The 26972-nt window shown below is 40.1% G+C and overlaps 1 non-coding gene across 1 annotated transcript; it reads right to left on the bottom strand.

The window, feature by feature from the left end:
- Nucleotides 1–15267: 15267 nt before the first annotated feature.
- Nucleotides 15268–15375, bottom strand: LOC148561689 (small nucleolar RNA R71). Its single transcript, XR_015888256.1, has one exon. It is a non-coding gene; the product is annotated as a small nucleolar RNA R71 (small nucleolar RNA).
- Nucleotides 15376–26972: the final 11597 nt, after the last annotated feature.

Raw genomic sequence — 26972 nt, 5'->3', positions numbered from 1 at the left:
TGGTTAGACAACCGCAAAGGAGGCTCAACCCGACCATCCTTGATGTGGTAAAGAAGGAGGTCACTAGACTACTTGATGCGGGTATCATATACCCAATTTCTGACAGTGAATGGGTGAGCTCGGTCCAGGTTGTTCCCAAGAAATCGAGCAACACTACAGTAAAAAAGGATGATGGTGAAGTGGTCACCAAGAGGGTACAAAATGCGTGGCGAGTGTGCATCGATTATAGGAGGTTGAACGTCGCTACAAGAAAGGACCACTACCCTTTGCCCTTTATCGATCAGATGTTGGACCGTTTGGTGGGTAAATCCCATTATTGCTTTCTTGATGGATTCACTGGTTACTTCCAGATTCACATTGCTCCTGAAGATTAGGAAAAGACCACATTTACTTGCCCTTTTGGCACCTTTGCCTACAAAAGGATGCCATTTGGACTATGTAATGCACCTGCTACTTTTCAGCAGTGTATGACCAGTGTCTTTTCCTTTCTAACGGAGAATTTTCTGGAGGTCTTTATGGATGACTTCAGTGTTTATGGAACTTCGTTTGATTGTTACTTAGAGAACTTGGCCAAGGTCATAGCTAGATGTGTTGACACTAACCTTGTCTTGAACATTGAAAAATGTCACTTTATGTTAAGACAAGGCATAGTGTTGGGACATGTAGTTTCTCATGAAAGGATTTCTATAGACCCGACCAAGGTCGATGTTATCACCACTTTACCTCACCCCTCATCCGTGAGGGAGGTTCGCTCATTTTTGGGACATGCAGGATTTTACAGGCGCTTTATCAAAGATTTCAGCAAAAGTGCTTTGCCATTGTCGCGCCTACTCCAAAAAGATGTGGATTTTGAGTTTGACAGTGCATGTGTGAAAGCGTTTAAAGAGCTAAGGAGAGTTCTTACCACAGCACCGGTTGTGCGAGGCCCCAACTGGACGTTGCCATTCGAGATAATGTGCGATGCGTCAAATCATGCTGTAGGTGCCGCGCTTGCACAACGCGATGGTAAACTCCCTTATGTCATTGCTTACTCTTCTAAAACACTGGATGCAGCACAATCCAACTATACCACTACAGAAAAGGAACTCCTAGCTATTTTTTATGCCTTAGATAAATTCAGATCTTATTTGCTAGGATCCAAGATAGTGGTATACACGGATCATGCAGCTTTAAAGTACTTATTGACAAAGAATGAGTCAAAGCCTAGACTCATACGTTGGATCTTGCTTTTGCAAGAATTCGACATTGAGATTAGGGACCGGAGTGGGTCTCAAAACTTGGTTGCGGATCATTTAAGCCGCCTTGAGAATTTAAAATTTGACCCATTTCTGATCAATGACTCATTCCCATTGGATAGTTTGCATGCTGTGTCGGATAGCTTTCCTTGGTTTGCCCCAATGGCGAACTACTTGGTTGCGAAAATCTTTCCTCCCAACTTTTCTAAAAACCAAAGGGACAAGTTGAGGAGTGATTCCAAATACTACATTTGGGATGACCCTCACTTGTGGAAGAGGGGCATGGATCAAGTAATTCGAAGATGTGTGTCGGAATCTGAAATTCAACCCATTCTTGAAGCTTGCCATTCTTCCGAATGTGGTGGCCACTTTGGCCCACAAAGGATAGCTAAAAAGGTGTTGGATTGTGGATTCTGGTGGCCAACCTTATTCAAGGATGCTAACCGGTTCTGTGTGTCTTGCCATCAGTGTCAGAAGTTGGGAAACACGTCCCAAAGGGATGAGATGCCTCAGCAACCTATGTTGTTCTGTGAGATATTTGATGTATGGGGCATTGACTTTATGGGACCGTTTCCCAACTCAACTGGGTATCTATATATTCTGTTCGCAGTTGACTACGTGTCAAAGTGGGTAGAAGCAATACCTACCCACCTTGATGACGCCAATACCGTTGTTTCTTTTATTAGAAATCACATTGTATGCCGTTATGGGTCGGCACGAGCAATCATGAGCGACCAAGGATCCAACTTTTGTAATAGAAAAGTAGAGGCACTGCTCAAGCGCTATGGGGTATTGTATAAGGTTGCCACTACTTATCATCCGTAAACCAATGGACAAGCGAAAGTGTCCAACCGGGAGATAAAGAGAATCTTGGAGAAAGTGGTCAATCCACAAAGGAAGGATTGGAGCTTCCGGCTAGGAGATGCACTGTGGGCGTATAGGACGGCCTACAAGACTCCGTTAGGGATGAGTCCCTTCCGGATTATCTATGGTAAGGCATGCCACCTTCCGGTGGAAATCGAGCACAAAGTCTATTGGGCGGTAAAGCAGTGCAACATGGATCCAACCAAGGCGGGAGTGGCCAGGAAATTACAGCTAGAGGAGCTCGAATGTTTGAGGAGCGAAGCGTATGAGAATGCCCGAATTTACAAGGAAAAGACTAAGGCATTTCATGATCATCACATCCGGAAGAACGATTTTCAAGAAGGTGATGAGGTTCTCCTCTACAACTCAAGACTTAGATTCATGCCTGGCAAGCTCCGTTCTAGATGGGAAGGACCCTTCAAGGTGAAGGAGATAAAGCCCTATGGAGTGGCGAAATTGTTTGATCCTAAAAGTGAAGCAACTTTCAAGGTGAATGGACATAGAGTGAAGAAGTACCATGGCTACAAGCTGCCAAAAGAGCTAGAGGTGTTCCTGCTAACGGATGCACCTAGAGGAGGAGAAGCTTAAGCGACTGAGCGTTCAACTTAAGGACGTTAAAGAAAAGTGCTTGGTGGGAGGCACCCCACCGTGGTAAGACCTTCTTTATGTATACCATCTTGTTTTAGTTTTAGATTCTTGTGAATTTTGTGACTTCTTGATGTTGTTGATTGCATAGGATTGCTAGTTTTGTTGATCTTGTTAGATAGATAGAATGTTCATATAGTTTTCATCACTTTGGTATGGATGAATTATTGAAGTTAGAGAAAATGCCTTGTCTTGAATGGTGCATGAGTTTATGAGTGTTTTCTTGAATCCTAGCTTGAACACCTGCCAAAGATGTGTTAGAATAGCTTTTCCCTATGTTGTTTAAAAAAAAAAAGAAGCAAGGAAAAAGGGCATCCGCGCGCGAGCGTACCGTGCGCACGCGCGCCGAACGTGTATTTCAAACTCTAGGGCCAAAAACCCGAGACTCATGCCCACTCCATGCAAGTTTCGTGCTAGGCACCCACACATCAGCACATGTGCCGCGCGCGCGCACCTTGCCATTTGACCATCGATGCGCAAGCGCACTGTGTGCACGCGCGCCGATGGTGCTACATAAACTCCCTGGTTCAAAAACCAAAGAGTTGTGCCACACTTGTGCCTAGTCTGTGCCCACATCAACGCGTCTGCGCACTGCGCGCGTCCGCGCTGATTGCTAATTCACTCAGGCACGCGTCTGCGCATTGTGTGCGTCCACGCGCCTGTGCTGCATGCCAACTCTGGTACAAATTACCCAAGATTTAGGCCAACTTTGTGCCAATCCTATGCTAGGGGCATAGCTGTACTCACACGTCAGCGCCATTGACGCGTACGCGCCCCTTGCCCAACCCTCACCGACGCGCCAGCGCACCGTGCGCGCGCGCCCTGTTTTGTCCCTCTCCTACCTCTCTTTCTTATTTCTTTCTTCTTCTTCCTACCCCATCACCTCTCTCTCTTCTTCTTCTTCCACAATCCACCATCACCGTCTCTGGTTACTTACCGGTGACCACCACCGCTTCCGGTGGCCCTACACTTTTTCTTTCCTTCTCATTCTCACAAGAAGAGAACTTCACTTTCTTCTTTTCTCCTCTCAAGGTTCTACTTCTTCCATATCTCATCTAGTACTTTCTTTGCATAATCTCTTCTTCTAGTAGATTTTTTTTGTTGACTTACTTATTTTCTCTTTTAGCTACGTTATTATACTACTTGATTTTTGTTTGCTTACTTCCCCCTTTTTTCTTGTCCTTCCATGGATGTTGAATTTGAGTTTTCAATTGCGTCAATAGATCTTCTTGATTGTTTTTCATTATCTTTGTCATGTAAGTGATGTTGTGTGATGATTGATGTTTCATTTTGAGCTTCTGATTGGTTGAGTATCTCATAATTGCTCATTGCTTGATAATTACACACCATGTGTTCGAGGAAATGCACGAATGCCATTTTGGTTTATTTTAATCATGTATCTTCAATTTGATGCTCCCTCCTCATTCACTTGCTCTCTTCTAAATGCATTGAGTCCACCTTGCTTATCACTTGCTAATTAGATACTCATTGAACATGACTTGCTCTTTGTTATGGATGCTTGAGATTATTCTTCTCATGCCATTTTGCATGCCTCACTCCCTCTTGCATCCCATGCTAAGTGTTGTGACCCATGTCTCTATGATTTCTTTGTTGCAATATTTCTTTTGGGCACTATCTTTCACTTGCATATTTTTGTTGAGATGATTCTTTGGGTTTCATGTTTTCTTTTTTTTCTTTCCCTTTCTTTTTCAGGATGGCCACCAAGAAAGGCAAGGAGAAAGCTTCAAGGAAACCGGCCGCGAAGAGGGCACCGCAAAGGTCAAACTCTAAGGCGCACTCTTCATTAGGAGCTAAACCGCTATCTAAGAAAGCGAAGGCACTGATAAACCACTATTTCATGGTTTATATTGTGTTTGATTGTGTGGTTTTATCATGATCTTTGCCCACTTATTTATTAAATAAGCATGCATTTATATTTCCTTCCTAAAGATGTTTTATGGTTGAAAACTTGCTTCCTAGAGACTTTTAATTATGTATTTTATTTCTCCCTTATTCCATTCGATGCCGTGATCTGTATGTTAAGTGTTTCAGGCTTTATAGGGGATGAATGAGTTGGAGATTGGAAGGGAAGCCTGCAAAAATGGAAGGAACACAAGAAAATGACCAGCGAGAAGCGACGCGGCCGCATGCATGACGCGACCGTGCGACATAGAAAAGCACGAGTGATGCGGCCGCATGGATGACGCGTCCGCGTGGCAAAGCAAAAATGTGACTGACGCGTCCGCATGAGCGATGCGATCGCGTGACGTGCGCGACCTGCATAATTTGCAGATTCGCTGGGGGCGTTTTTGGGCCCTATTTTGACCCATTTTTCGGCCCGGAACAGCAGACTAGAGCCAGAGAACATGCAGAAACCAAAGAACAACATTCATTCTACACAGTTTTAGTTTTAGATCTAGTTTTACTCCTTGATGACAAGTCATCTTAGCCTAGTTTCACTAGCCTTTTTCTTTTGTTTTCATTTAGTTTTATGCACTTTCTTGCATTATAAATTAACCATTTGAATTGGAATTGCATGGTTTCCTTAAATCAATCAACCACCTTTTAATTGATACAAAATCATGAGGTTCAAGCTAAATTTAGTTGATAATTAATTGATTTGTAAACCTTGTAAATTTTGTGATACTTTGATTGGTTGTTTTGATTACTTGTAGGTGAAGAAAGGAAACAAAAGGTGTGCCAACATTATGGAAGAAGGTTGCAAGAATGGGTTTGAGAAAATGGAATTCACGTTTGAGCTAACGTTTGCCTCAAACGTCAACTCAAACGTGAGTAGCAGTTGAAGAACACCCTGGGGAAAAGCCAACGTTTGCGCCAACGTTTGCCTCAAACGTTGAGGTCAAACGTTGGCTGAAGAATGAAGCTCCTGGAAAGCAACGTTTGAGTCAACGTTTGCCTCAAACGTGAGGTCAAACGTTGGCACCAAAAGAGAAGAGAATTGAAGCTCCTGGGAAGGCAACGTTTGCGCCAACGTTTGCCTCAAACGTGAGGTCAAATGTTGGCGCCAATGAGAAGAGAAATGGCATCCCTGGAGGCAGCAACGTTTGAGCCAACGTTTGACTCAAACGTGAGGTCAAACGTTGGCACCAAACAGCATGAAGGGGCATACTTCAAACAAGAATAACTTGAGTTGTAGATGTCCAATTGAGGTGATTCCAAGTGGGTTAGAAAGCTGACATTCAGAGCTTTCCAACCATATATAATAGTCTCTATTGGGCACAAAATTGGCAACGCGACAAGAGGACAAAGTAGCCCCAAGAAGCATACAAGAAGGGAGGTCCACGTTTGAGCTCACATTTGACCTCAAACGTTGAGCCAAACGTGGAAGACAGCACACGGCCTAGCTGCATAATGCCTCACTCAAGTAACGTTTGAGTCAATGCTTGCCTCAAACGTTGGCTCAAACGTGAATGGTTCATGGCCTGGTTCACTAATGGATTTCCTCCCAACACCAAGAGCAATCAACAGAGGCTACTAGCAACCCAATTCCATCAAGGCTAAAGGCCCAATTCAAGGCTTAATGATCATTTGAAGAAAGTGTATAAATAGCTTAGGATTTGAAGTTTTAGGGAGTTTTTTTTTTTCGTTTAGAGTTTTCTTTAAGAGCTTTTCCTTTTAGAATTTTCAATACTTGCAGTAGGGAGCTTCCCTTTTAGTTTTTCATAATAGCTTTCTTTTCAGTTTTGCTCAGAGCTCACTTTTATTTTTCTCAGCATTGTTGTTTAATTCAAGAGAATTTGGGAGGAGAATTGATCTCTCTTCTTCCTTGTTCTTACCCAACACTTTTTACTTTTCTTGTCTTGGATTTTGGGTGGAGAATTGAAGAAATTCTGTTTCAATCTCACCTTGGGATCTTGTTTAATTTTCTGCTAAATTGAATTTCAGTTTCGGTTCATTGCTTTTCATCTACTTTCTTTGCAACTTACAATTTCCTTTGTGATGCGCATAAACTTGTTATGCTACGATTTAGGAAATTGCACGATCGGCAAAATTCCTTCCGGCAAGTGCACCGGTTATCGTCAAGTAAAAACTCACAATAGAGTGAGGTCGAATCCCACAAGGATTGGTTGAGTGAGCAATTCGGATTAGAAGTGTGTTCTAGTTGAGCGGAATCAAGATTTAGATGAGAATTGCGGAATGTAAAATTGGCGGGAAACGTAAATGACAAGAAATTTAAATGGCGGAATCTTAAATTGCATGAATTAAAGAGCAGAAGCTAAATTGCTGAAATTAAAAGGGAATGGGGGGATTGCATGAATTGAGTTGCAGAATGTAAAGAGAAAGTGGAAATCAGAAATGGGGAATTCATTGGGTTATAGGAGATATTGAGATCTCCGAATCAAAACATGTTTATCTCTTCCTCAACCAATGCGTTCATTAAATTTTGCTTGGCAATCTTATATGATTGGATCCCAATCCCTTCGCTCACCAATTCTCTCTAAAAACAAACAAATTCCCAATCCCTTGGTTTAAATGTTCATAAGAAGAGATGATGCTCGATCACTGATTTTACCACACAGTTTCATGAACCACAATTTGGTAGGATTACATGTCACAATATCCATCCAAACCCCAATCCAATTCACTGTGAGAAAGCTTCTCTAGCATGAATCCTCCATTCCTTTCCCAAGGTTCCGAAGGATTCCAATTATGAGTAGTTTCTTTCCCAAGACAACTACCCAATGGAATTAGATCGAGAAGCTTTCTAATCAAAATTCAAGAGAAAAGATTGAAGAAGAAGATAAACTATTATTGATTCATTGAATTACAATAGAGCTCCCTAACCCAATGAAAGGGGGTTTAGTGAGTCATAGCTCTGAATTCAATTACAAAGATATGAAAACTAGCCAAAAATGAATAGGTAAAAGCAAAGTCCTTCCTAACTTAAATTCTATCCTATTTATACACTTTCTATATTGAGCTTCTGTTGTGTTTCTTGGGCTTTGAGGCCTCTCCCTGCTTTCCTTTTGCCTTGGGTTTATGATCCATAATCTTGATGAGGCTGTTGATCCAAATTCTGTAACATTCATTGAGCCAACTTAGTGATAATCAAATAATGACACATGACTCAATAAATTGAAATTTCAGACTCATCAATCCTTCAGGCCCAATCCCATAAACCATGATATTCAATTGGGTTTCATACCAGAGTAAGTTTAAGTTAATGTTTGTGCTCAAATACTAACTTAAACCGCAATATTTTTGGCCCAGAAACCTTTTCCAAGAGTGGGTTTAAGCATCACTGGAAGTGTCTGGCGTTTAAGCTTCAGTTTAAGGTTAAACTGAAGCTTAAACGTGGAAATGGAAGAAGGCAGCCCTGGAGGGTGACTTAGTCGAACACGTTTAAGCTTCAGTTTAAGGTTAAACTGAAGCTTAAACGTGGAGATAGGAAAGGCAGCCCTGGAGGTCGAACACGTTTAAGCTCCAGTTTAAGGTTAAACTGGAGCTTAAACGTGGAAATAGAGAAAGCCATCTGGGAGGTCGAACACGTTTAAGCTCCAGTTTAAGGTTAAACTGGAGCTTAAACGTGGAAGCTGAGAAAGGTAGCCCTGGAGGTGTCGAACACGTTTAAGCTCCAGTTTAAGGTTAAACTGGAGCTTAAACGTGGAAATGGAGAAAGCAACCCTGGAGGAGAAAACTTGGTCGAACACGTTTAAGCTCCAGTTTAAGGTTAAACTGGAGCTTAAACGTGGAAATGGCTCCCTGGTGCATTCCCATTTCTGGCGTTTAACCTCCAGTTTAAGGTTAAACTGGAGGTTAAACGTGGAAATGCTTCCTGAGTGGCATTCTCATTCTGGCGTTTAACCTCCAGTTTAAGGTTAAACTGGAGGTTAAACGTGGAAATGCTTCTTTGGTGAGACTTTCATTCTGGCGTTTAACCTCCAGTTTAAGGTTAAACTGGAGGTTAAACTTCAGTTTCAGCATTTCTTAGGCTTCATGATTCTGGCGTTTAAGCTCCAGTTTAGGCTTAAACTGGAACTTAAACTCCACATGTGATATTCAAGCTTCCTTTATTGATTTTGTTGCTTCCTTGCCTAGCCTCTTCTTCCCTGAAATCATCCAAACAATTGCATCAAAGTCTTGCAAAATTTCATGAGAAATCTTCCATTCATAGCATTCAAGTAATATAACTAAAACTCATGGAATTTGCATCAAAATCATACTATTTGGATGGTTCATTGCTTTGTTATTCTTTTAACCATTCTTGGTTACTTTAAGCTCAAGAAAATGCATAAAACAACTAAAACTAACAAAAAAATGCTAGTGAAACTAGCCTAAGATGCCTTGGCATCACTTTGCAATTGTTCTTGTTGGATCTAGGAAGGCATTGAGATCTAGACTTAGTTTTCTAGTCTCTTGGGTCTTGAGATCCGAATTTCCCATTTCCCATTCCCTGTTTTGCTCATTTACAATTCTGTTTCTAGATCTGATTCAATCCAAGTGTTCTTCTATTCCTCTGCTTGTTGCAATTTTACATTTCCTTGTTTAATTTCTGCAAATCCAACTCCCCATTCCCTTTACAATTCAAGTCATTTACATTTCTTGCACTTTAAGATTTTGCAATTTACATTTCTTGCGTTCTAAGTTTCTGCCATTTAATTTCTTGTTCTTTAAGATTCAGCACTTTAGTTCCTGTTCTCTTTAATTTCATGCCAATTACCCATTCCCTTTACTTTCTATGCAATTTAAATTCTGCAAATCACAAATCTCTCAACCAAATCTTGATTCGCTTGACTAAATCAACCACTAAACTAAAATTGCTCAATCCTTCAATCCCTGTGGGATCGACCTCACTCACGTGAGTTATTATTACTTGATGCGACCCGGTGCACTTGCCGGTGAGTTTTGTGTTGGATCGTTTTCCGCACATCAAGTTTTTGGCGCCGTTGCTGGGGATTGAATAGATTGACAATGATTAAGTGAGGTGGTAGTTTAGATCAAGCACTTTTTCTTTAATTTTGACTAACCCACTAACTGTTCGAGACTTTGTCTCTACTAACTCTAACTGCACTCAAGTTACAGAGTGCTCTGTTTTAGTTTCTGGTTCTATTTGTGTTTTTAATTTTGTGATAGGAGGAAAGAGCGATGAATCCACACCTTTTAATCCTGAAACATTTTGGAGGTTGAGGAAAGAGGCAAGAAATAGAGGGGAGAAATGCTGGGATTCAGAAAATCCCCACTGAGAGTTTCTCACCAGGGTATAAAGTGATATTAAACACCCAACCAATGAAAGTGCCTCCACAATTATCTGAGTACTATACTGTGAACCAGATCCTTCCACATGAACACATAGGGATCATCAAAGAGAAGACTGGAAAGAAGTTCACAGTAAGAAGAGAAAAGCTGAGGCACTATGATTTTCAGCCTCCATGATCAAAGAATGAAGGATGTCAAGCTAGTGACAATAAAGAAGCGCTTTGTTGGGAGGCAACCCAACCTGAGGTAGTTTTCTTTTCATAGCTATTTTAATAAAAAGGTTAATTAGTTTTATCTATATTGCAAGAAGCTAAGTTTGGTGTTGCACACCAAAATAATATAAGGGACAATGAAAGATTCTAAGTTTGGTGTTTCACCAAAATCCCATCATAAAACACATTCTCACCTTCTGCATAATGCTAGCTTCAAGCATTTAGATGAACTAGTTAACTATTCTACTATTTCCTAGTTTCCAATTTTATTGCTTTTGAAAGAGAAAAAGAGTTTCACATATGGTTAACTTAACGCATCAGAAACTTTGGCAAGGGACTAAGTTTGGTGTTCACACACCAAAGTAAGTTCAAAGGCCCATAAATAAATCATGCATGCTAACCATTTTTCAAGTGCTTGGGGAACAAGCAACTTTCAATATCATTGCAGAGGTCCATACAAGATTTTGGAAGGATTAAGCATCATCAACCAAAGAGATGAAAGAGGAATGTGTGGATCAGTGATGATGATGATGAGGAGTAAAGCAAGCAAACTCCAAAAGGTTGTATTGTTAAGTGATTATCTTACATCAAACATTGCTATGATTGAGAGTGGTTTTGTTTCCCTGATTATCTGTCTGCATAGCATAGTTTTTCTGTAATTCAATAAGCAAGATGCTTGATTATTCACAACATTTTTCTCTTCAAAACTTGTTTGCACTCAATGTTCAAAAATTGCATCACATGAAAGTTCTTTGAAAAGAAGGATTGAGGAATTAAACAATTTTGAGGCAAGCAAAAGATTAGGAGAAGTGATGGTTCTAGTTGTATGAATATGTATTGAGGTTGCATGCTTGTGAAAACTTGCATGAGAGCTCATAGGCAGGACATGAAGTTCAAAGAAGTATTGTGGAGATTCTCAAAAATCTATTGATCCAAGAAGCAGCAAAATAAAACAAAAGAAAGAAAAGAAAATACAAAGAAAAAAAAGAACATGGCCCAAGGCTCTGAGCATCAATTACTAGGCAGAAAAGAAAGAAGAAACAATGACTCAAAGAGTTGTTAGCCTAGTAAAATGCTTGTGGTTGAGTTGTGTCAAAGAAAGAGGCTTGAGCAAGTAAATCCCTAGGGGTGCTTCAACACCTAATACCTTAAAACCAACTGGTTTAGGAGTATTGATTGAAAGCTTATCTAAAGAGCCGCTTTGAGACATGACACTTAGAGTCAAGGCCAAAGCAAAGAAACTATAAGCTGCTTCAAGGTGACTACATATAAAGAGATCTCCATGATATCATTTGGATGAAAATCCTAAGACCTAAGACTCCCAATATGTGAGGACTAGTAAGCACTGAAGCCCTTGTATGAGCATATAATTTAGAGTTCACCCCACTGTTACTTAATCACTTCACTCACAGGACTTTACAAGTTGCTCTTCAATCCGTCTTAATTGAAAGAACCTTGAGCATAATTCATTTCTTGCTTGGGGACAAGCAAGCTTTAAGTTTGGTGTTGTGATGACAAGTCATCTTAGCCTAGTTTCACTAGCCTTTTTCTTTTGTTTTCATTTAGTTTTATGCACTTTCTTGCATTATAAATTAACCATTTGAATTGGAATTGCATGGTTTCCTTAAATCAATCAACCACCTTTTAATTGATACAAAATCATGAGGTTCAAGCTAACTTTAGTTGATAATTAATTGATTTGTAAACCTTGTGAATTTTGTGATACTTTGATTGGTTGTTTTGATTACTTGTAGGTGAAGAAAGGAAACAAAAGGTGTGCCAACATTATGGAAGAAGGTTGCAAGAATGAGTTTGAGAAAATGGAATTCACGTTTGAGCTAACGTTTGCCTCAAACGTCAACTCAAACGTGAGTAGCAGTTGAAGAACACCCTGGGGAAAAGCCAACGTTTGCACCAACGTTTGCCTCAAATGATGAGGTCAAACGTTGGCTGAAGAATGAAGCTCCTGGAAAGCAACGTTTGAGCCAACGTTTGCCTCAAACGTGAGGTCAAACGTTGGCGCCAAAAGAGAAGAGAATTGAAGCTCCTGGGAAGGCAACGTTTGTGCCAACGTTTGCCTCAAACGTGAGGTCAAACGTTGGCGCCAAAGAGAAGAGAAATGGCATCCCTAGAGGCAGCAACATTTGAGCCAACGTTTGACTCAAACGTGAGGTCAAACGTTGGCACCAAACAGCATGAAGGGGCATACTTCAAACAAGAATAACTTGAGTTGTAGATGTCCAATTGAGGTGATTCCAAGTGGGTTAGAAAGCTGACATTCAGAGCTTTCCAACCATATATAATAGTTTCTATTGGGCACAAAATTGGCAACGCGACAAGAGGACAAAGTAGCCCCAAGAAGCATACAAGAAGGGAGGTCCACGTTTGAGCTCACGTTTGACCTCAAACGTTGAGCCAAACGTGGAAGACAGCACATGGCCTAGCTGCATAATGCCTCACTCAAGTAACGTTTGAGTCAACGTTTGCCTCAAACGTTGGCTCAAACGTGAATGGTTCATGGCCTGGTTCACTAATGGATTTCCTCCCAACACCAAGAGCAATCAACAGAGGCTACTAGCAACCCAATTCCATCAAGGCTAAAGGCCCAATTCAAGGCTTAATGATCATTTGAAGAAAGTGTATAAATAGCTTAGGATTTGAAGTTTTAGGGAGTTTTTTTTTCTGTTTAGAGTTTTCTTTAAGAGCTTTTCCTTTTAGAATTTTCAATACTTGTAGTAGGGAGCTTCCCTTTTAGTTTTTCATAATAGCTTTCTTTTCAGTTTTGCTCAGAGCTCACTTTTATTTTTCTCAGCATTGTTGTTTAATTCAAGAGAATTTGGGAGGAGAATTGATCTCTCTTCTTCCTTGTTCTTGCCCAACACTTTTTACTTTTCTTGTCTTGGATTTTGGGTGGAGAATTGAAGAAATTCTGTTTCAATCTCACCTTGGGATCTTGTTTAATTTTCTGCTAAATTGAATTTCAGTTTCGGTTCATTGCTTTTCATCTACTTTCTTTGCAACTTACAATTTCCTTTGCAATTGTTCTTGTTGGATCCAGGAAGGCATTGAGATCTAGACTTGGTTTTCTAGTCTCTTGGGTCCTGAGATCCGAATTTCCCATTTCCCATTCCCTGTTTTGCTTATTTACAATTCTGTTTCTAGATCTGATTCAATCCAAGTGTTCTTCTATTCCTCTGCTTGTTGCAATTTTACATTTCCTTGTTTAATTTCTGCAAATCCAACTCCCCATTCCCTTTACAATTCAAGTCATTTACATTTCTTGTACTTTAAGATTTTGCAATTTACATTTCTTGCGTTCTAAGTTTCTGCCATTTAATTTCTTGTTCTTTAAGATTCAGCACTTTAATTCCTGTTCTCTTTAATTTCATGCCAATTACCCATTCCCTTTACTTTCTATGCAATTTAAATTCTGCAAATCACAAATCTCTTAACCAAATCTTGATTCGCTTGACTAAATCAACCACTAAACTAAAATTGCTCAATCCTTCAATCCCTGTGGGATCGACCTCACTCACGTGAGTTATTATTACTTGATGCGACCCGGTGCACTTGCCGGTGAGTTTTGTGTTGGATCATTTTCCGCACATCACTCCTCCTCTAGGTTTTCTCTCTACACATTCATAGTTTGGGATATTGAGAAGAGTTATTACCTCATCAAGACTTCGTCATTCTAGTTCGTTTTCTTTACTTGGTCTTACTCTTCCATGTTCTTTGCTTTGTTTAATTTTACCATTGGAATATTCTTAGGGTTATTTAATATAAGGATCACTTTTATTTTTAATTGACTAATTTAATTTTATTTACAATGTCTTTCCTTAATTCCTTTTTATATGCTATGAATTTTACCTTTAAAATGAGTGAGTAGTTCCCTAACTTGATGGGGAATTGATTGAAAGGAACCTTTGAGTTGGAAGGCTTGAAAGAAAAATTGTAATTGGGTTTATGGTTGGATTGCCTTCTAATCACTAACACCAATCCCTTTTAATTAAGTGGATTGCAACTTGTGAACGGACGTAGCATTCCAACTTGTTTGACTTTCCTTCACCTAGTGAAGGATAACTAAATAGGATAACCTTTAATTGTCAATTAATCCTGAGAGCATTCCAACAATAATAGGGATTCCAACTAATCAATTCCCAGTCAAGGCTTTTATTTACATTATTCAAATTCACCAATTTAGTTTCCTGTTTTCCCAATTCAAACCTTTTTGAAAACCTCTGATTAATAAAATAGCACACCTTTCTGCAACTCGTTGGGAGATGACCTGGGATTCATACTCCTAGTATTTTAAATTCAATTTTCTGTGACACCTTTCTAAATTGATAGGCGGATTTCCGGCGAATTAAGAACTATACTTGCAACGTATATATTTTAATAATTTTTAATTTGCTAATTTCTGCCCGTATCAATTTTTGGCGCCGTTGCCGGGGAGTTGCAATAGAGTGCTAAAGTTATTAATTAGAATTTATTTATTTGCATTTTATTTTATTTTGCTACTATGAGCTGCATGTTTCTTTCGTCAAATGACGCGTTCACTTCCTGATCTGCGCTTGCTAATATTCGATCCTGAAATTGAAAGGACTATTTCACGAATAAGGCGAGCTCGGCATCTGTTAGCCCGCTCCGAGGGCAGATCTGAAAGTGAACTTGAGGAAGAAACCAGCTCCCGTTCTACTGATTCGGTTGATTCACGTGCAGACGACATGGCAGCTAGGAGAGTTACCATCCAGGAGGAAGGTGCCCCTGATTTTACAATGCAACCATTTCAAGCGCATCACCCAGCGGTGGCTACAGATTTCGAAATAAAGACCGCACTGCTCAATTTGATGCCCAAGTTTCATGGCTTACCTGCTCAAGAGCCTATCAAGCACCTGAGAGATTTCCAAGCAGCCTGTTCTACTGTCAGGCGAGATGGTACAGATGAAACTTCAATTCTGCTGAAAGCTTTCCCATTTTCTCTTGAGGGAAAAGCAAGAGAGTGGTACTACACTCAACCTCTGGCAAATGTATCCAACTGGGATACGCTCAGAAAAGAGTTTTTGGAGATGTTCTTTCCATCTGATCTTACTGATAAACTAAGGAAAGATATTTCCACTATTGTTCAAAATGACAACGAGACTATCTTTGAATATTAGGAGCGCTTCAATAATCTTTTGGAAGCATGCCCGCACCACATGATTGACAAGATAGTGTTACTCAGTTATGTCACACAGGGCATGAGACCCCAAGATAAAACCACATTGGAAAGTGCTAGAAATGGGTCTATGAAGAAGTACAAGACCACTGATGAGGCATGGCAATTAATCAGCGACTTAGCTGAATCCACCAGGAACCACAGACAGAAGCAAGGCCATTCAAAAGCCGTTGCAGAAGTATCCTCTAGCAGAGAGACTGCTGCTCTAACTCAGAGTATCTGTGAGATGACCAACTTGCTGAAGCAGATGCAATTGAATCAACAACAAGTTCAGCAAGCTCAACCTTCTCCAGCACAGCAAAGCCAATAGTTAGTCCCACAGAGAGTTTGCGGAATTTGTGCTGATTATAGCCATTATACTGATGAATGCCCGCAACTCCAACAGGAAGACAACATGGTGGCATCCACTCATAACTTCTATGATCGCCCCAACCAAGGGTACAATCAAGGTGGAAATCATAACCATGGATGGCAGGACAATTCTAACCAGAATTGGAGGGACAACAATAACAGAGGAGGCAGAGATAATCAGGGAAATCAGAGGTGGAATAATAATAACAACAGGCAGCAGAACCAACCTTATAGAGCACCTCACCTGAGGCAATCCCAAGGACCACAGAATACCCAACAGCAGACCTCTCAACTTACTCATTCTTCTCTATCTCCTAATGAAGAGTTACTACAATCTTTTGAGCGGAGACAACAGACCATGGAAAATAACATTATGAATAACATTAATGCCAGTCTGAATGGTCTGACCTCTACTTTGCAAGCTCTTGTTTCACAGATCAGATCAATGCAAAATTCCAGTAACCAACCTTCAAGCTCCACTAGAATCCCCTCTCAACCATTACCCAATCCAAAGGGAGGCATTAATGCCATCACCCTGAGGTCCGGTACCACACTACAGGAGAGGAATCAGGAGGAGCCAAGCTCACCAGAACACGCCTCAGCTGAAGAGGTAGTAGAAATAGAAGATGTTGAAGAGGAAGAGGACATACAGGACATAGCTGAAAAAGAAGAAGTCCAACCACAGGAGGAAGCACCAAGAGGCACAGACATTGTAGAAAACAATACTCCTATTCCATTTTCACAACTTGCAAGGAAGCCCAGGAAGCAGCTGGAACCCGATCCCAAAATGGTAGAAATATTCAAAAAGGTTGAGGTAACCGTTCCTCTTTTTGATGTTATTCAACAAGTACCTAAATATGCAAGGTTTCTAAAAGATTTATGTATACATAAAGACAAAATTAATGAATTAGAAACTATTCCTTTAGGTAGTTCCATATCTGCTTTAATGGGAGGATTACCTGAGAAGTGTAGTGACCCAGGCCCTTGTATAGTTAGTTGTACTATTGGTGGAGTAGTATTTTATGATTGCATGTGTGATTTAGGAGCCTGTGTTAGTATAATGCCTTTGTCTATATATGATATTTTGAGGCTCCCTCCCTTAAAAAGGTCGGCAGCTCATTTTGTGTTAGCAGATAAAAGCATTATTACAGTGGCTGGAGTTGCTGAAGATGTTTTGGTGAACATTAAAGGGCTTACGTTTCCCACTGATTTTTATATCTTGGAGATGCCCCATAATGACTCAGATAAGCCATCATCAATCCTACTTGGAAGACCATTCCTAAAGACATCAAAATTCAAATTGGATGCTTTTTCAGGAACATACTCCTTTGAAATAGATGGCCGCATAGTAATCTTCAATCTGAATGGAGTCATAAACAACCCTCCAGAGGATCATTCTATCTTCCAGTGTGATGTCATAGATGAAACTGTGGCTGAAGTTCACAAGGAAGAGTTCGAAGAGAGGCACACTGGACAAGGTCCAAATGTGGGGACCCTCTTAACTAACAATGAGGGCACTTCGCCATTTTCGCAAGCTCCAGATAATCCAGAGCCTGCCCATGATCAGAAGTTAGAGTTGAAACCCTCCCTCCACATCTCAAATATGCTTATCTTGAAGATGAGCAGAAGTTTCCGGTTATCATTGCAAGGGAACTTACTTCTCAACAAGAAGAGCAGTTACTTGATGTACTGAGGAAGCACAAGAAGGCGATTGGGGGGAGTTTGGCAGACATAGTAGGCATCAACCCTCAAGTATGTGAGCACAGAATATTTTTAGAAGAGGGAGCAAGACCTGTCCGTCAACCCCAAAGAAGATTGAACCCTACTATCTTGGAAGTTGTCAAAAAGGAAGTGACCAGACTATTGGAAGCAGGTATCATCTATCCCATTTCAGACAGCGAATGGGTTAGCCCAGTACAAGTGGTGCCCAAGAAGTCTGGAGTCACTACAGTGAAGAATGAGCATGGAGAGCTCATAGCAACTAGAGTTCAGAATGCTTGGAGAGTCTGCATTGATTACAGGCGTCTCAACCAAGCTACCCATAAGGATCACTACCCACTTCCATTCATTGATCAAATGCTGGATCGCCTGTCAGGTAAATCACATTATTGCTTTTTAGATGGTTACACAGGTTATTTCCGGATTCATATAGCTCCTGAGGATCAGGAAAAGACCACTTTTACATGTCCTTTTGGGACTTATGCTTACAAGAGAATGCCCTTTGGCTTGTGCAATGCACCAGCTACTTTCCAAAGGTGCATGATGAGTCTTTTCTCTGATCTTATTGAGGACTGTATAGAGGTTTTTATGGATGATTTTAGCGTTTATGGTGATTCTTTTAGCCTTTGCTTAGATGGATTATCTAGAGTATTAGATAGATGTGTTAATACACACCTTGTATTGAATTGTGAAAAATGTCATTTTATGGTGAAACAAGGGATTGTATTAGGACATGTAGTATCTAATAATGGCATTTCTGTAGACCCAGCAAAGGTGAATGTTATTTCTAGTTTACCTTACCCCTCTTCTGTGAGGGAAGTCCGTTCGTTCCTTGGCCATGCAGGTTTTTACAGGAGATTTATTAAGGACTTTAGTAAGGTAGCACTTCCCTTATCCAGATTACTACAGAAGGATATTGAGTTCGAGTTCAGTGAAGATTGCAAATAAGCGTTTGATAAGCTGAAAGCCGCCCTGACTCGAGCCCCAATTGTGAGAGGACCAGACTGGAGCCATCCGTTTTAAATCATGTGAGACGCTTCCAACCATGCAGTAGGAGCAGCGCTGGCTCAGCGTGAAGGTAAGGACCCTTTTCTTATTGCTTATGCGTATAAGACTTTAGACACTGCCCAATCCAATTATACTACTACTGAGAAAGAACTTCTTGCTATTGTTTTTGCTCTGGATAAATTCCGAGCTTATTTACTTGGTACTAGAGTAGTAGTGTATTCGGATCATGCAGCTTTAAGTATCTATTAGCTAAAAACGAGTCCAAACCAAGGCTTATACGTTAGATACTGCTATTACAAGAATTTGATTTAGAAATAAAGGATAGGAGTGGTAACCAGAATTTAGTGGTAGACCACTTGAGTCGCCTTGAGCACATTAAGGATGACCCCACTCCTATAGCTGATAATTTTCCATTTGATAACCTACAAGCAGTATCTGAGGTATCTCCCTGGTACGCACCTGTAGCTAATTATCTAGTTAGCCGCACATTTCCTCCTAACTTTTCTAAGCATCAAAGAGACAAGCTGAAAAGCGAGTCTAAATATTATATATGGGATGACCCATATTTATGGAGATGTGTTGCTGATTAGGTAATTAGACAGTGTGTGCCTCAATCAGAATTCCAGTCCATCTTAGAGGCTTGTCACTCATCTGAGAGTGGAGGACATTTTGGCCCTCAAAGAACTGCTAGAAAAATCTTGGACTGTGGATTCTGGTGGCCTACTCTTTTTAGAGACGCTGCTGAATTTTGTAAATCTTGCTCCCCATGCCAAAAATTTGGTAATATATCCAGGAGGGATGAGATGCCCCAACAAATTATGCTTTTCTGTGAAATTTTTGATGTTTGGGGCATTGACTTCATGGGTCCATTTCCAAATTCTAATGGACATCTTTATATATTGTTAGCTGTAGATTACGTTTCAAAATGGGTGGAAGCAATCCCTACCCGCACTGATGATACTAACACTGTTGTTTCCTTTGTGAGAAACCATATTACCTATCGCTTTGGATCCCCACGAGCAATCGTGAGCGATCAAGGCACCCATTTTTGTAACAGGAGACTAACAGGACTAATGAAGAAGCATGGGATAATTCATAAGGTTGCAACAGCATACCATCCTCAGACCAATGGGCAAGCCGAGGTGTCAAACAGAGAAATAAAGCATATCTTGCAGAAGATAGTCAAACCTCATAGAAAAGACTGGAGCACCAGGCTACAAGATGCACTCTGGGCATATAGAACAGCATATAAAACACCCATTGGGATGAGTCCTTTCCGCTTAGTTTATGGAAAAGCTTGTCATCTCCCAGTTGAAGTGGAGCACAAAGCTTTTTGGGCAGTCAAGGAGTGCAACATGGAAATTGGGAAAGTCGGAGCTGAAAGAAAGTTGCAATTGCAAGAACTGGAAAGCCTTCGCCTAGAAGCTTATGAGAACTCAAAACTATACAAGGAGAAGATGAAGGCTGTACATGATCAGAACATCAAGAAAAAAGAGTTCCAGCCTAGGGATTTAGTCCTCCTTTACAAATCTCGACTGAGGCTCATGCCAGGCAAGTTGAGATCCAGATGGGAAGGTCCATACAGAGTAGAGAAGGCTGAACCGTACGGAATTTATCACCTAAGTCATCCTTCAAGTTCTGAACTTATCAAAGTTAATGGACAACGCCTAAAGCTATACCATGGCGAGAAGATGCAGAAAAACAAGGAGCTTCAAATCTTCCTCTTGGAGGATCCCCACATAGCAGAAGATTGAGCTAGTGGAGCGTCTAACTTACGGACGTTAAAGCAAAGTGATAGGTGGGAGACAACCCACCATGGTATGATCGTTCTTTTCTTTATTTTTAGTTTTTCATATTCAATAACTCTTCTCTTTCTCAGTACTTTCGTGCATCTGCATCTGCATATTTATTAAAAAAAAATGCCACGCGACGCGACCGCATCAGCGACGCGTCCGCATCGCAAGGAGAGGGGAGAAAAAAATAAAAACGAACAGAGAGTCATGCTGGAGCGTGGCTGGAGGCATGCCAATGGCGCAATTGTACCCACGCAGATGCATGACCCACGCATCCGCATCACCTGGAAATAATGACCTTCCACGCGGCCGCGTGCCCTGATTTTCGACGTAAAAAGGGTGCACAACGAAATATTGTGCGAGAGTGGTGCTGGATTGGTGCTGGACGCACAATCCTTATCATGCGGCCGCGTCGCCGACGCGTCCGCGTCGCTCCCTTCTGAAGCCCACTCACGCGATCGCATGCCCATGCGATCGCGTCACCCTAATGTTGGCATATACATCAATTTGAATAGAGAGTTGTGCAGGCGCGAGGCTGCACTCGCGCCAGAAGCCTAACATGGGTCACGCGACCGCGTGACTGACGCGACTGTGTCACCTTACCTGAAGCGCAATCGCGCGATCGCGTGTCCCACGCGGTCGCGTCGCTTGCGCCGCACAACTCAACCTAATTTTGCCAGTTATCATATCTTTTTCTCTCCAAATCCTAATTTTTCTTTTCCCTCCTTATTTCTTCCTCCTCCCTCTTTCCTTCTATCTCACCTTTCACTCTCTATCTTTCTCACCTCCATTACCAAGGTTTTATTTTCTTCTTCACCCTTTTTCTTTTCTATCATTCTTCTTATTTTATATGTTATTTTCTTTTCTTTTCTTTTTCTTTTTATTATTCATATTTTTTTCTTCTTCTTTCCTTTTTACATGGTGTTAGAATTTTATTTGAGTCATTATTCTTCCTTATATGCTTGTGGATTGTTGCAAATTGCTTGACAATTATATATTATTTTCTTTAAAGGGTTGCTTGCATGTTCACTATAATACTTTCTATACTTTATTTACCTTGCATGCTATGTGTTTGTGAAAAAGCCCATATGGCATTATGCACTTCTCTATGTTATTCTAAATATTCAATGCTTGCTTTTCACAAATTCCCTTTACTATTCTATTAATTGAATTTAATTGTCAATACAAATGTGATGGTTTGTTACAAAGTAATGCTTGGTCTATGCTACTCGTGCCCTTTGCCGGCATGCCAATAAACACCTTGCATTCACTTGTCATTATATGCACTAACTATTTTCCATTAATGATCTTTCACATGTACTCATGAGCGTGTGTTGACATCATTTACCTTTTAATGTGCATTTACAACCATCCTTTTTCGTTTTCTTCATTGCTACATATCTCTTTAAATTTAATTTACTTTCTCTTCCCTTTTTCAGGATGGCCACCAAGAAAGGAAAAGAGAAAGCTACTCCCAAACCACCAGCAAGAAGAGGAACTAAAAGAGCACTAGTGGCAGAGCCTTCCTCAACTACAGTCAAGCCCTCAACAAAAAGAGTTAAGAGGATTATCAAGGTTGATGAAAAGGAGAAAGCCTTTCCAGCAAAGGACACTGCGCGATTTCCCAATCGCTACTGTGAGCAGATGTTCCCCATCCTGGCAGAAAGGAGCTATAACAACAAACACCTTCTTATCCTTCCGCCCAATATTGCTACCTTTGTTGAACCGCAAATTGAACGAAGACAATGGGGTTTCCTATGGAGACAGCCAAGGCAGGTCAATCTCTCTTGGGTAGTCGAGTTCTACTCTAACTTCTACCTGCCTACTCTGCAGTCTGTCTATGTACGTCAGAAGCAAGTCCCCATTACAGAAGAGGCCATTCGACAAGCTCTAAGTCATCCCCCTATTCCAGAAGGAATGGACGCCTTTCAAAAAGCCGCACTCAAGGACCAGCAGTACCAATTTGACTGGGAAGATGTTCTTAGAGTTATCGCATTACCTGGCAGTCGTTGGATCTACGGATACTATCGTACCTGCCCTAAGGGAATATCGGCTTCAGCACTTACCTTGGAGGCTCGCGTATGGGCACAAATCATGTCCCATTACGCCTTTCCGAGCACTCACGAGTCCTCCTTCACTGCGGACATGGCCGTTCTACTATGGTGCATCCTTACAGACCAGCCTCTGAGTCTACCAAGACATATCCGGAATGCCATGGGACACGTACAAATTGCGGGCAACTTATCTTTTCCCGCCTTGGTCTCAGATCTTGTCTCAGCAGCCAGAGTTTCCTACAGAGCTTGAGACACCAAAGCCATGCTTCCACGGGATGATCAGTATGTCCCCAATGGGAAGTACGTCAGACTTCCAGCAGCCACTACAAGCCTTCCTACTGCTCCAGTTGAAGATATTCCTTCTTCAACACCACAAGCACCTACAACTGATGAACTGCTCCAGCAGATAATCAAAAGATTGGATCAGCAAGAACAGAAAGCGAAGTTAAGAGAGCGCCATAACGAGCGCCGATTCAAACACCTCAAGGAGCTACTCAAGGGAAAATTCAAGGACTCAGACACCCCGGACTCCACTTCTTTTACCAGCACAGGGAGCCATGATGGCCCCAACTGTGGAGATACTGCTACCAGCCCACCCCTGTTCCTGACAGATGGCACCGAGGACGGTGCAAAACCTTAAGTGTGGGGAGGTCGGTTAGTACCTAACTTCCGGAGGTAATTTCTCTTCCCTAGCACCAATAAATTAGGATATTTAGTTAGATTTTCTTTCTTTTATAGAATAGGATAAATTGCATAGTAATAGGTTAGTTGCATGCATGCTCTACTTGATTGAAAAGACAATAAGTTTCTTCTAAGACTCTATCTTTGGAACAAAATTTCACTAATTTTTCACATTTTTATGATAAATCTGCTTGAAGTTGTATTTGGAACATGATTTTTGAACTAAAGAACACACAACCTGTGAAGATTTGAGCCTTTATGCATGGTTACATTATTTAACGATAATTATTTTATTCTTGTGTGTTTACTTCTCTATGATTGTAATCGATATTTTGTTTCATCTTATATATCCAATGTTTATTATATTTGTATGCTTGCATATGATTGATGCCATTATTTGTTTAGCTTACTTATCCAAATTAAGCCTACCCTTTTAATTACCTTTGTTAACCACTTTGAGCCTTTAAATCCCATTTGTTCTATATTTCACCACATTACTAGCCTTAAGCGGAAAAATAATTGTATATCCCAAATTGAATCTTTGGTTAGCTTAAGATAGAATTGTGTGTGCTAGTTAAGTATGGAAAATTGTGGGAACAAAAGTTATTAAAGGAATGTGCCATGATAATTTAATGGGAATTTGGATACTTACTCATGTGAAACTATAAGAATCAAAAATCTATGTGCATTGATAAGCTATATTTATTTTTATGTTTCTATTTAAAAAAATCAATCAATAAATAAGGGGACAAAATTACCCCAATGCTGAATTAAGAATTCAAAAATCAATGCACATATGATAAAATTAAAATAAAAAGTTGATACATGAGTATGGAATGTAAAAGGGAATTCTGGGTAGCTAGGTGTAAATTCTAAGTTATATAGAGTATATATATAGGTTATGTTAAAGCTTAGGTTAATTAAAGATTCAATTTATAAGCTTACTAGACATATATGAATCCTTACCCTTACCTTGTCCCCATTACAACCTTGAAAAGACCTCATGATGCTTGCATTGGTATTGTAAATGTTGTTGATTGTTTAAGAGAAGAAAAAAATTAGAAAGCATGATTAGAGAAGGATAGAGTGATTACCCTATACACTAGAGAGACTAGAGTGTACATACACCATCAGTGAGGGTTCCATGCTTGAATTTCTACGTTTCCTGCTTTCATGAGCTATCCTCTTGCATTTTTATCTGCTCTTACTATATAAGAATTGAATTAGTGGAATTTGAATTATAATTGTTTTGAAGAATGATGAGCGGATAATTTATACGCTTTTTGACATTGTTTTTAGTATGTTTTTAGTATATTTTAATTAGTTTTATTATATTTTATTATCTTTTATTTAAAAATCACATTTCTAGACTTTACTATGAGTTTGTGTGTTTTTCTATGATTTCAGGTATTTTCTGGCTGAAATTGAGGGACCTGAGCAAAAATCTGATTCAGAGGCTGAAAAAGGACTGCAGATGCTGTTGGATTCTGACCTCCCTGCACTCAAAGTGGCTTTTCTGGAGCTACAGAAGCCCAATTGGCGCGCTCTTAATTGCGTTGAAAAGTAGACATTCTGGGCTTTCCAGCAATATATAATAGTCCATACTTTGCCTGATATTTGATGCCCAAATAGGCGTTCCAATTCAGGTCAAGAATTCTGGCGTTTAACTCCGAAACTGGCACAAAAGCTGGAGTTAAACACCCAAAATGGCACAAAAGCTGGCGTTTAACTCCAAGAAAAGTCTCTACACGAAAATGCTTCAATACTCAGCCCAAGCACACACCAAGTGGGCCCGGAAGAAGATTTCTGCATTAATTACTGATTTCTGTAACCCTAGGCTACTAGTTTTCTATAAATAGGACCTTTCGCTATTGTATTTTGATATACTTTGGATCTTTGATAAGCCTTATGCTATCTTAGACACGTTTAGGGCTGGCCTCACGGCCATGCCTGGACCTTGTTCTTATGTATTCTCAACGGTGGAGTTTCTACACACCATAGATTAAGGTGTGGAGCTCTGCTGTTCTTCATGAATTAATACAAAGTACTATTATTTTTCTATTCAACTCAAGTCTATTTCTTCTCCAAGATATTCATTCGTTCTTCAACATGATAAATGTGATGATCCGTGACACTCATCATCATTCTCACCTATGAACATGTGCTTGACAACCACATCTGTTCTACTAGGAATGGCTTGAATGCGTATCTCTTAGGTTTCAAAACTAAGATTGGAACCTTCGTGGTATAGGCTAGAATTATTGGCTGCCATTCCTGAGATCCGGAAAGTCTAAACCTTGTCTGTGGTATTCCAAGTAGGATCTGGGAAGGGATGACTGTGACGAGCTTCAAACTCACGATTGTGGGGCGTGTGACAGACGCAAAAGGATCAATGGATCCTATTCCGACATGATCGAGAACCGACAGCTGATTAGCCGATGTTGTGACAGAGCATCAGGACCATTTTCACTGAGAGGACGGGATGTAGCCATTGACAACGGTGATGCCCAACATAAAGCTTGCCATGGAAAGGAGTATGAATGATTGGAAGAAGGCAATAGGAAAGCAGAGGTTCAAGGGGAACAAAGCATCTTCATACGCTTATCTGAAATCCACCAATGAATTACATAAGTATCTCTATCTTTATTTTATGTTTATTTTCATCACCTTAAACTCCATAATCATTTGAATCCGCCTGACTGAGATTTACAAGATGACCATAGCTTGCTTCAAGCCGACAATCTCCGTGGGATCGACCCTTACTCACGTAAGGTTTATTACTTGGACGACCCAGTGCACTTGCTGGTTAGTTGTGCGGAATTGTGACAAAGTGTGATTCACGTTTGAGAGCACCAAGTCTTTGGCGCCATTGTTGATGATCACAATTTCGTGCACCAAGTTTTTGGCCCCGTTGCCGGGGATTGTTCGAGTTTGGACAACTGACGGTTCATCTTGTTGCTTAGATTAGGTACTTTTCAGAATTTTTAAGAATGAATTTTAAAGTTTCAAGGTGATGTTCTTATCATCACAAAAGCTGATTGATTCTCATCAATTTAGCTATTGAATGTAATGTCCTGCTGAGGCTTGGCCAAACATGTCTAATCTTTTTAGACTGAAGTTTTAGACTAACATTACATGATTCCTGGAATTCTTATTAAAAGTTTTGATTCTCTTTATTTTCTTTTCTATATAATTTTTGAAAAAAATACAAAAAAAATTTTAAAATCATAAAACCAAAAATATTTTATGTTTCTTGTTTGAGTCTATTGTCTAATTTTAAGTTTGGTGTCAATTGCATGTCTTTATCCATCTAATTTTCGAAAATTTATACATATTATTCTTGATTAATCTTCAAGTTGTTCTTGATGATTTCATTACTCTGATCTTTAAATTCTCTTGTTTAGTGTGTTTTGTTGTTTTTCATATGCATTTTTACATTGTTATAGTCCTTAGTATACAAACATTTAAGTTTGGTGTCTTGCATGCATTGTTTACTTGATCTTAGTTGCATTTTTATTATTTCTCATCATCAAAAATTCAAAAAATATTTTTAAACTATGTCTTTTCAAGTTAATAATACTGAGAATTGAAGATTCAGAACAGTCAGTAGAGGAATCAAACAGAAAAAGCTGGGCGTTCAAAACGCCTAGTGAAGAAGGAAAACTAGCGTTTAAACGCCAGCCAGGGTACCTGGCTAGGCGTTTAATGCCCAAAAAGGTAGAGATTTGGGCGTTAAACGCCAGAATGGGCACCATTCTGGACGTTTAATGCCAGGATGACACTAGAGGGAAGATTTTGTTTTTAATTCACATTTTTTTCAAGTTTTCAAAATTTTTCAAAATCAAATCTTTTTCAAATCATATCTTTTCAATCATATCTCTTTCAAAATCAATTTCTTTCCATTTTATATTTATTTTTACTATTTTCAAAAATCCTTGCTTCAATTCAAGATTTACTTCAAATTTTCAAGTTATTAC

This window comes from Arachis ipaensis, chromosome B6 (genome assembly GCF_059453495.1).
Source record: "Arachis ipaensis isolate K30076 ecotype BB chromosome B6, ASM5945349v1, whole genome shotgun sequence".
Taxonomy (NCBI): Eukaryota; Viridiplantae; Streptophyta; class Magnoliopsida; order Fabales; family Fabaceae; genus Arachis; species Arachis ipaensis.
The sequence above is the reverse complement of the archived record's forward strand: the minus strand, read 5'-3'. Positions and strand labels throughout refer to the sequence as shown.